The following is a 12,026-nucleotide window of genomic DNA, read 5'->3' as shown; positions in this document are numbered from 1 at the left end:
CATCCAGAAAGAGTCTCCTTGGAAATACAACAGGAAAGATCCTAACTTCTTACTCTAACTCCATGGAATATAAATAAATCTCTTCAGAAGAAAGATAAATAAATTCATTGTCTCCAGATTTACAACCCTGAATATCTTCAAGGTCCCAGGTTTCAGCCTATCTTGAAATGTAAATACACACCTCAGGAGGTAAATCTCTCTGGAGCATTCTCTCTCTAATTAGTCATAAATTACCTTTCAAAACATGTTTTTTTTGGTTGTTTGTTTGTTTTTTTACCTAGACTTCAATTTTCATTAAAAATTTGTTCAGAATGTTCTAACTGTACATAAACAAACTATCTTCCCTACAGTGTCACACCCACAATGTAGTAATTAAAGCAAATGCAATTCAAATAAAAATTATGCTTTTCTTTCAATATAAGCAACAATCAAATAGTAATTTAGTCAGTGTTGGTAACTCGGTATAATTTATTTTGTTGTTTTCTTAGTCCTTATGAATATAAGAGAGTGGAATGGCAACAATGATTATACATACCTAATATCAAAATATATTGCTGAGAATAATATTTGATAACCCACCCTGCTAAAAAATATACCTTAGAGTTACTATTGACCCTTGTCAAATGTATGGAAGTATTTGAAGCCTACTTTTAGAGGTTAGAGGAAAGCAATATTTAATCTTAAAAGCAGACCAAGGAATCTTTATAAAAATTATTTAATCTTTATAAAACCTAGTTTAAAACAGTGTATTCTCCCACATGTACTACATTGCATGGCATAAGTTAGGCTGATGAAAAATCAGACAAGTCCCATCGAATTATTTAAACAGTCAAATATATAGTAATAGTATATCCTTTATGTGGTATGATGTGAAATGAGGTTATTTTTTGTGTGTATGGAGCTGTGTATTACATAGATGGCTATCAGAAGTTGATCTCAAGTTTAAATATATCATTGATTCTTGCATAATGGTACAATGAGTAATGCAATATACACCCAGTCCTCATCCCACAGCAGATACCCTGAGCCCTACTCTATGATTCGTCCCCAGAAATACTACTGTCTTACATTGGGTGTTTATCATTCCCATCTGTTTCTTTAAAATTTATTACAGATATATGTATTTCAAAGCAATATGTATTTTTGCATATTTAACTGTAAATAAATTGAATTTATACTACAGTTTCTGTAACTTGCTTCTTTTTGCTAATCCTTTTTATTGTAAGTCTTTGCCATAGTTTATCTTTTCTGTAGCTGGACATTTACATTGTCTCAGTGGAAAAACAATTAGCACTATGTCGCTATAAGCATCCTTTTGCATGCTTTTTTGTATAGGTTGTTTCTGCTGAGTCTCCCTTTAGGATTTTGATACCTTATGTGTTTGATTATATTTGAATGTTTTCTGTCCAACCTTCTTAAAAATGTGTCTATGTGAATTCTCGGAGATCTAGGATGATGGTTCCTCATTCAAGGGAAGGGATGATTTGCATGTGTTTCTCTTAAGTGCCTGAAAACAGTGCCAGGTCTAAAACACTTTGAAGTAAAGTTATTATTCACTTGATGTTATTCGTACCTCTCACATGAGATAAATTTGGTTTGAAATTTGCCCGAGAATACATTATTTTCCACCACACAAATTCAACTTTATAACAGCATCCTGGACTGAAGGGATATATTAACCTCAATATTCTCCTACTCTAAATTGTGTCCCTTGAAGGTACAACTATTGTGGAAAGGGCTCCTTAGTAGACTTTCCAGGTTTTTTTGTTTTTGTCAATCTCATTCTAACAAACTATCAAAACCAAATTTCAACTGTGACAAAATAAGAAATGCTTTCAGGAAAAAAAATGGAGAATTTGGAACTCTGCTTATCTGATTCCTTTGAACCTAAATTTTCATCCTGTTTGGTCACTTTTTTCATTGTTTGAAGATTTTTTTAAAAAGGGCTTTTTTCTAACTTTCTAGCAATCTAAGATTGCTCAAGATCACCTACAGCAGTAAAGGCAGTGCATCTGATGTGATCATTCTAAATTCAAAAATAGTCATTTTGCATTAACTTAAAACATTTTCATATCTCTGCAGTATAATATATTAAGCCTAGATTCCTTGGTGGCATAGTTGCTGCCAAATTTGTTGACAGCTTTTTGTTATTTAACCATTTTGATCAGAGTTATTTCTTATTTCTCTCTCTCTGTCTCTTTCTCTCTCTCTCTTTCTGACACACACACATACACACACACACACATACATACACACTCACACACGAACTCTGTAGCTTTCTTCTATGGTCTATGTTTATTTACATGCATTAAAATTATTGATATATTTATTTTGAACCATCTATTTACTACTTTCTATTTATCCTACTTTTTGTCTTCTGTAATATTAACAATATCGAATATAAGTCAGTATATTTATCCTTTTCCAAAATATTTTGGCTTTAGAATACCATAATTCCAATCACCACCTTCGAATTTATTCTGGTTTTGTGTAAGAGTCTATATTTGTGATCTTCCAAATTAAATAGAATTGTTGTACATAACCAATGTTTATTTAGATTTAATCAGATACTTCTCATTTTTCTCGCTCATTATTCCTTCTTGAATCTCAAATCCTAATTTAGAGTTCATTGTCTTTCTTTCTGTCTTTCACTGAAGGAATTGCTTTTATTTATTTGAAAAACTATTTTATCCCATTTGTAAAAGATTACTTAATTATATATAAAGCCTTTGCCATAATTATAATCTCAGAACAATTCTAAGATATTTTTCTATTGAGTTTTGACATCCAAGGTTGATATTAAGAATCAACTGTTGGTTAAATTGTAATTTGACATATGTAAATTTACTTTTTTTCTCTCAGCGTGCTCTTTGTTATTTTTCAGTTTTAATATGGTATGTCTAAGTGTGGATTTCTTGGAGCATTCTTCTTGGAATTTGTTGGGCTTTCCGTATCTGATGATTTTGTCTTTTTTTTTTCAAATCTGAAATATACTCAGTTTTTACCTCTCCTAAAATTGTCTGTCTTCTATTTTTCTATCCTCTGCTGAATCATTGATTAGAAATATACTTTTCTTTTTTTCTTTTTCCATTGTACTTATCCTTCATTATTATAATTATCTATAATTATACTTATCTGCCCTTGTCAAGCACAAACATTACACTTGAAGTTGGAGTATATGGATGTTTGTTTTTATATTTTCAAGTATCTTTCATTAGAATCCAAAAATTCTAATCTGACTTTGAAAAATGTGCATAACATGTCCATAACCAGGGTAAGTAGACACAGGCTTTAGAAGTTACTTGGAAGTAGTATAGATTTTACTTAAGATCTTCATTTTTCATTTCTATATAATTTTATTTCATTTATATTGACATCTTTTTTACTTTTTTAGCATCTTTTTTCTTGATGAACAAGTTTGAGTTTCTTCCTAATTTTTATATTGAATCATTGAAAATTAACATCTTCTGACATTTATCACAAGGCCCCATTCATGAGGGCTATGAGTAAGAGATGGCTTACTTCCTGAGCCCTCTCTCCTGTTCATTAGATATCTACATAAGGAAAGGAAAATTAGAATAAACCAATTAGAGAGGCACAAAGTATTAAATATATACTTGTTAAATAAATGGATAAATAATATCCAAATATGTGAAGAACAAAACTATTAATAAGTTGCAGAAGATAATGCTATCCATATTTAAGGTAAGTCTCCTAGCTCTTCCATTAGAAGTAGACATAGGTCTGTTCTTGTATATGCACCCGTACATACTCACACATCTACATGGAAACACACACATAAATATAGAGATAGAAAGATTCCCATCTCCAATACCACCTTTGTTTACCCAGTTTTTATGCTCTATAAGTATAAATAGTCAGTGTTCCAGTCTGCGTAATGATTTTTGCACCATAATTTTCACAAATAAGTCATGTGCAAAGGATGTATGATAGAACATGTCTAAAGTGTTGCTGTCTCTGACCTGAGATGTATGAAAGTGAACTAGTAAAAGCTAAAAGGAGTTGTTAAAACAATATTTGACATAATATAACACTGCTAATTTTTATTGAAAGACAAGTAGAAGTCTTCCATGAAATATTTACTGTAGTTTTAATTAATTTATGCCACAGAAATTAGAGCTGAATTACACCTTATGATGGGCTCTGCAAAAAAAAATATGTCGTAGGCAAAAGGCACAGTTCGTGCATATTCATTTCTTTGTACTTAAGGTTCAAAAAATAACTTTGATGGGAATATTGTAAACGTGAGGATCTCACTGTTCGCACTGCAGGACATTGTAATCAGTGGTCCTGGTTTGCTGGGATTGGTGTAATTTTTGAGACTAGGGAAAAAGCCAAAATTATAGTACTGGAAGCATATCATTTGATTAGTAAATGTATGCTGAAATAACAATGATGATGCCCCATTTCGTTATGTTAAAACATAAGGTTTTAATAATATGGATTTATTTTAGGAGTTATAGGTTAAATAATATTAGTTATATATCAGATTATACTATCAACTAAAACAATAAATGTATCATTATGATGATACTGATGAAAAATGTATCAAAATGTATTTTCAAATATTGCTTATGAATTGAAAATGTATTATTCAGTTCTCATCTCGTACAATTTAATATAATAAAGAAAATGATACCTTTATTGAACATCAAGCACATTTGCAGTGCTTTGGTTTGTCATTCTAAACCTAAACAATCATTCATGTCACTGTAATTTCAGTTGGAGAAGGATAATAATGCTGTCTTCAGTATGAACTGGAGTACAATGTATTGCTTCAAAATGATTGAGCCCATAAAGTCCCACTTTTAACATGTAGTATTTACTCAGACTACCTTTTCAGCAGTGGAATATAAACAGTTTACAGAACCTAAGAAGTGCTTTCAGACTAAGTATATATTTTTTTTTTCTATTTACAACCTAAATACACCCCCTCTTGATATTCTTTTTCATTGCACAAACTTCTAACAACTTCTTTTTGGACTTTCTTCTGCGATTGTGATAGCTAGGTTATTAGTTTCTCAGTCTTTGCTGTTTAATCCATTTGTAGATGACTTTTCTTGGCATAATATAATCAACCCAATGAGAATTCATCCTTTTCTGTGGGGCCTGTGTAGTTCAGTCTCAGCCAGCTGCAAGTTGCATTAGGGGGTTCTGTTCTAGGCTCATCTCTCCATAATACTTAAGCATTTAAGCTTTCTTTTTATTATGTTATATATTTCACCCAAATCCTCCCATAAAGTTATTTATTTACTATATTTAATTTTTAATTATTAATTTCCTCAATAAAATATACTTTCCTTCTGAGCAGTATTACCAAAGAGAAAACATATTCTTTCCAGATGCCATATTAAATTAGGTTTCTGGTCTTGAGCAGTTCACTAATTCTCTTTTGTTTAAGTTTACTTAACTTTAAACTGAATGGTTCGGGTGAGAATCTTTCAAGAGTGGCACTGATCAAACCTAGAGGCACCATTCAGGACTCCTCACTTGGGCAGTTAAGGGTCTGGAGTTAGAGCTCCTAATGATTAATATTCCCCTTTTAAATTTTCATTGATTAGATGTTACTACAGCTCTCAGACATACTGAATTTACATATTTAGGCATCTACAAAATTTGCTAACCAACAAATTTTATTCTTATGGTATACTGAAGAGACAAACCAACAAAAGATCATGGAATACTGAAAACACACACACACACACACACACACACACACACACACACACACACACACACACACACAAAATGGCTTTACCAGGGACTCAACTCTGAAAAACATATTCAAAATAGATTTTATATATTTAACTTGCAACACTTTTGAGTAATATCACAAACATTACAGAAACGATAAGAAAAAATATATTACCTTTCAATGTGCTGTTCTCAAATTATATAATAACAAGAAAACACTGGTTACATTACTATTTGAAGTATTGCCATAAAAGTTAGATGAAATGTATCATTGTGATCATGACATTTTTTTCCTGGAAACTGTGAATGTATTAACATCAGAGAAAATGTATTCTATTAAAGAATATCATTAACAAATAGACTTACACATAAAATAGAGTCACCAGTAAATCTAAAATTGCTTATTGTATCAATATTTTAAATATTTTATCTAATTAATATGTAGGCTGGCACATTAGCTAGAACACTAATTTAGTGGCTCTCTATTCAAGTAGAGGAAGTCTGCATCAATTGTTAACTTGCTTAGTCATTTAATCAGTATTTCTCCAAATGTTTAGTTGGAATGTACTGAGTTGATTTTCTAGTATAATCCAGTGTTGCACTGAATACTGAATATTAGTCATGTATTTCATGATTTCATTATCCTTTTCTCATAATTATTATTTTCAGTACACAACTGGTTTTAATTTAATATGTTTTTACCTTTCATTTCCATTCTAATGTCTGTTGATCCCTTTTGGACTGAGTGTATATTTGCATGAGTATATGAGGGCCCACTTTTATTTTAGTGTGTTTCCTTTTTTGAAATTGATGGCAGAATTAAGCTAGCCTAATAGAAATGATCGAGGAGTTTAAAGGGACTGTCATGTTTGTATCTATAATGCTTGATAAGTCTATAATGCCTTGAATGCACTTTTTTCATTTTATCAAAATTTACTTATTATTGTCATAGAAAGAAGTGATCTGAAGCAAGCAATCTGCATAGCCAGAAGCATAAATTGACATTTAGCTTACCTCTAATTTCTGCATAAAAATGGCCTCATTTGCCACTCAGTATGTTCCAGTGATTTCATTGAGTGACAATTACTCCTTAAAATTGATTTTCTATTGTTCAAACATAAATTAGTTTTGTTATAAATGGTACGTTGCCATATTTAAGAGAATGAGTTCTAGAGTCAGAGAAACCTTAGATCCATTCCTGATTTGGCCACTTCCTGTCTTTGTGATCTTTGAATTATTTAACTTATCTTGTTTTCAAATTTCCTAATTGCCTAATGGAGGTAATAACTGCATTAATCCCCTGACTGTTGTGAATATTCAATAATCAAATGCATGCAAAGTTTTCTGGCACTTAGTGTTAAATATATTTTAGGTAGTATCATGCATATATTTCATAAACTTTCTCATTTATTCTATGAGATGTAGCTCACATAGGTGATGTTTAACATGATGTTTCCTATTTCTGCTACTGCTAATTTAGACACATGAAAAAAGTTCTGATATTTTTAGAAGCATAATTAACCATTTCACATTCTATTTTATTCTTTTAAAAGATTCACGTTCTATTTTATTCTTTTTAAATTCTATTTTTTAAAGTGTATCAATACTTTCAAGAATCTGTGCAAAAAAAGAGCATCACTTTTTTTTTAACCATTATTATTAGTAGTATTTATCACTGTATACGGAAACTGAAAGGTGTCCACGCTGAGCTGATCGGGAAGGGAAGATTTCGATGGTGAGTAGTAGTCCAGTTGGAAGAATGCACAAGAGGCCGACATGATAATGAAATGGCAGGCACCAACTTTATTGTGGGGAGTGCAGTTCTATTGGGGGAAGTATAGTCTATTGTGGGGAGCGGACTTCTGCTCATCTTCTGCTCCCCAAGGGACTGCATGGCTCCACATATATCAGAGTACAACAGTGGCATTCAGCCACACATACATGATACAATAAGCTGAAGTATGTTTACTTATTTTAGGCACAGGAGCCCTACTACACTAATGTACCATTCTAAATCCAGGGTCCTATTCCTAGCCACGAGCCTGGATCACAGCCAGACCTGGGACCCACAAAAGGGAAAATATTTAACATACTTGTAATGAAATTTTCTCAAAGGATGCACAGATACTCTATATTGCAATCAAAGTAGCTACGCTCTTTAAAATTTACTTAGTTTTATAAATTTGCAATGTTCATTAGAGACAACATAGAAAACAAAGTTGCTTAAAGACTATACTTAGAACATTTGTAGAAAACACTTTTTTTCTCCCTCTTTCAACTTTCTTTTCTATCCTTCTAAGATAAGGGATGTTTTCTCTTAACAAGGTACTGTGAAACTCTATAGCCAGTAAATGTAGATCTAAAATATGATTTTATACATGCTAATAGTTAATAATAATATATTTATTTAACCTATGTTTTTAGAATGTTTTCCTTTGTTATCTGGTTGTGGTGGTAATTTTAAAGAGAACTCTGAAAGAGAGGTCCAACCATAAATCTTTGCGTTTTTGTGCAATGTGCTTTAATTCAGCTTTCCATTCACAAATGGAAAGTTGAATTAAAAGATATATACATTTTAAGTGTTTTAATACAAGTGGCCATATTGTATCTAGAGTGGGTCTAAAAATTTATCAGTAGTGTATATGTGGCTATTTTCTCATGCCTTTCCCTACACTGACAAGTATTTTCTCTTAAACTTTCCTTCTTCTGGTAGGTAAAAGTGTGTTTCACTGTTAAAATACACATTTTTATAAAGATAAGTTAGTTTGGAAAGGTTTTTATGTTTTAATTTGTTACTTATTCCTTCATTTTGTTTTAATTGCTTATTCTTGTTCTTTATTTTTATTTTGGTTTTTAAAAGTTTCTTGTACATGAAAAAAACTGTTTCCTTAACTGTAATGCAATGGTTGCAAATATATTTTGTAGTTTGTTATTTGTCTGTTTATTCATATACAAATACTGTATTTTATGAACATGACTGTGAATCTATTTTTTGTTTCTGATTTTTGTACATGACTTAAGTTTATTCTATATGCACATTGTGTATTATAGTATTTATCAAGGATACAGAGTGTTGATAATACAGAGTGTTATCAAGTATACAGAGTGTTCGAATTGAGATCAGACACTGAGACATAATGCAGAAATCTGATTAAGACCATAAAGTTGCTCGTGAACAGAGGTATAGAAAACATATGTGTGTGTATGTATATATATATAGTTTAATTAGAATTGACAGTATGAAACATTCTGCAGGAAGCCTCTCATAATTACTTACATTCATTCCATTCTTATATGTTAGCCACTCTTGTGGGCCTAACCAGATGGTTCTTTCCCTATATGCTGAACAATAATGTGTGTGAATGAGGTATCAAGAGAGTAAGGAAGTGTACTTTACATAATCTAAATATTGTCATTACTGATTTGTATTGTTACTGCCTATGTTTAATATTGTATTTACTTTTTCATGTACACATTTATCTGTATCAATTTGTCAGCTAAGAAATCTAGTCAGACCACTTATAAACAAAAAAATATAAAACACAATTACTTGTATACTTTTCAATTTAGAATTACCAAATTACTGCTGTTAGTGTCTTAAAAATTGTAGTTTAAATACTGTGTCGAAAACTAAAAAATGTAGATTTATACTACACACACAGAGTACAAATTATATTTACATAAAAATATATTTTGTTTGCAGTTACCAAAAGCATTATATATGTTCCATATCACAAAAATCAAACATACTAAGAATATATTATAGAAGAATATGTAATAAGAATATATCTTAAGAATATATTAAAAATAAAGACAGGATCATAATACAAATAAATCAAGATAAGTTGCTTTGAAATTGTTAGAAGGTAGTTAGACAGCCATGAGTGATGGAGGATCAAAGGAATGAAGGTTCCGCCCAGAGACAGTCCTTAGGACCTCCTTGAAACACCCATTTTATAGTTATAAATCATCCCTGCATCCTGAAGAACAAAGAAATGAAAGATCATAAACCTATAGCTGGTTTAATCTGGCCACAGATGCTTTTCACCTCACCTTAATTATACCATCATTATAATATCATGCATATGCCCAGAACTTCATAAATATAGTTATAACAGACTGAGTTCTGGGTAGCTGTATGCGCGGTAGGCAAAGAGTTATATAACAGCCAAATGTCAATCAAAATGACCTCAAGTACCAATCATCTAGGATTGCCCTTGTAACTGCCCATCATGGCCCTAATATAATACAGACTACCCCACTCCCACAGTCATTACAACCCTTTTTCCTAACACACCTCTTACTTGGAATGTATTTTAATTATACCTTTTGTTTGCATACTGTAATAGCCCATTTTAGTCATGACCTACTTCTTTCTTAAAATGTGCTTTTAATAAATCTTACTTTTTTTAAATCTCACTGAGCTATAACTTTTTACCGTGTTGTGTGGATTTCAGATCACACAAGTGGTAACAAAATGAACTTTTCTTTCTTTTCAAATGCAGTTTGTAACCACAGTTACATTTTCTAGACTTCAAAAACTTTCACTTTGGCCCACTAAACTTAGGCTCTATGCCTACATTTAAGCAGTTACAAAATTCCTCTCTCTTAACTATGTACACATTACATTTTTTTCTATTTAAGTAATATCCTATTTCAACTTATAAGCGGTTCTAATATAAAAATGAAAAAAACCTAAAAGTGCATGAAATACAAAGTGTACAGCTTCATGAATTCTATAATTTTTTTTTTTTTTTTACCATTACCCACTTAAGTTGAGACACAAATTCTAGCATATCAAAAGCTCACCCTCTACCCCTTTCCAATTAAGAATCTTCCTTTTTTCCAAAGGTCATTACTATTTTCACTTTTCTGATAATTGCTTTCTTGTCCTTGCCTTAACTAGATATTTGATTTCAAAGATGTTGAGAGGTTACAGAAACTAGAAGGAGAGGATCTCTTAAAGTCAGTCTTCCTGAGAAGAAAAATGATCTTTGATCATGTGAAACAGTTATTCCCAGGATCCTCACAGGATCTAAAGAAAAAAATATTCATGCCACTTTCTCTCCTCCTTCCACTCTCTTACCAGATTTCCTCACCGGCAACTTCTATCTAGAAGCGAGAGGAAAAAGTACCTATATAGGTCAGCTTCCTGGGCCATATCACAAGGTAACAAATAATAGAGTGAATTTAGAAAGGAAACTAAAATGTTCCAGTTTTAAAAAATGTATTTGCTCAACTGTGGATGAACATTTGAGATGTTTCCAATTGGGGGCTTTATTGAAGCATGTTAGTATACATAGTGGATTCAGGTTTTGGGTTACCTGTAGCTTATGTGATCTGGAGTGAAGATTCTCTTTAATAAACAGAATAAAGAATTATATACCTACATATATTATACATGATAACAAAGTAAGATTTACTTTATAAAAGCAAATATGGTTTAATATAAGAAAATCAGTCAATATAACAAGCCACATTAATAGAATAAAGAAAAACAAACACATTATCATTTTAATTGATTCAGGAAAAAAGTATTTGAAAAATCTGACTTCTTTTTATGGCAAAAAGACCCAGTAAACTAAGAATAAAAGGTTATTTATTGAAGATGCTAAAGAATATTTGTGAAAAACCCATAGCTAACATTGTATTCATGGTGAACTACTGAAAGCTGTCCCCTAAGGGACAAGATAAGAATCTTTCCTTACACCAATGTTCTTTAATATTGTTCTGGAAGTTCTAGCCAGAGCAAGTAGTCAAGAAAAAAAGGAAAGAAATGTCTCTAAACAGAAAGGAAGAAGTATATTACCTCTAAATGACATGATCTTATACATAGAAAATCCCAATGAATCCACAAAAAAAAAAAAAGCTAATAAACTTAGAAAGTTAAACAGTACAAGGTCAACACACAAAAATCAAGTGTATTTCTGTACACCAGCAATGAACAATCCAAAAAGAAATTTAAAACAATTACTTTTAAAATAGCATCCAAAGAATAAAATACTTTTGTAGATAACCAAGGAAGTGAAAGACTTATATACTGACAACTACATAACAATGTTGAAATTAATTAAAGGAGACCTAAATAAATAGAAAGACATCCATGTTCATAGATTGGAAGACTTAATATTGTTAATGTGGCATTACTATCCAAAGCAATATACAGATTCAATGTAATCATTATCAAAATCCTAATGGCTTTATTACAGAAATGGGAAAGTACTCTGAATTGCAAAACCATCCGGAAAAAGAGAAACCAAGTAGACTCACACTCTCCGATTCTAAAGCTTACTACAAACCTATAGTAATCA

Source organism: Pteropus vampyrus, unplaced genomic scaffold (genome assembly GCF_000151845.1).
Source record: "Pteropus vampyrus isolate Shadow unplaced genomic scaffold, Pvam_2.0 Scaffold2, whole genome shotgun sequence".
Classification (NCBI taxonomy): domain Eukaryota; kingdom Metazoa; phylum Chordata; class Mammalia; order Chiroptera; family Pteropodidae; genus Pteropus; species Pteropus vampyrus.
This window is presented reverse-complemented; position numbering follows the sequence as displayed.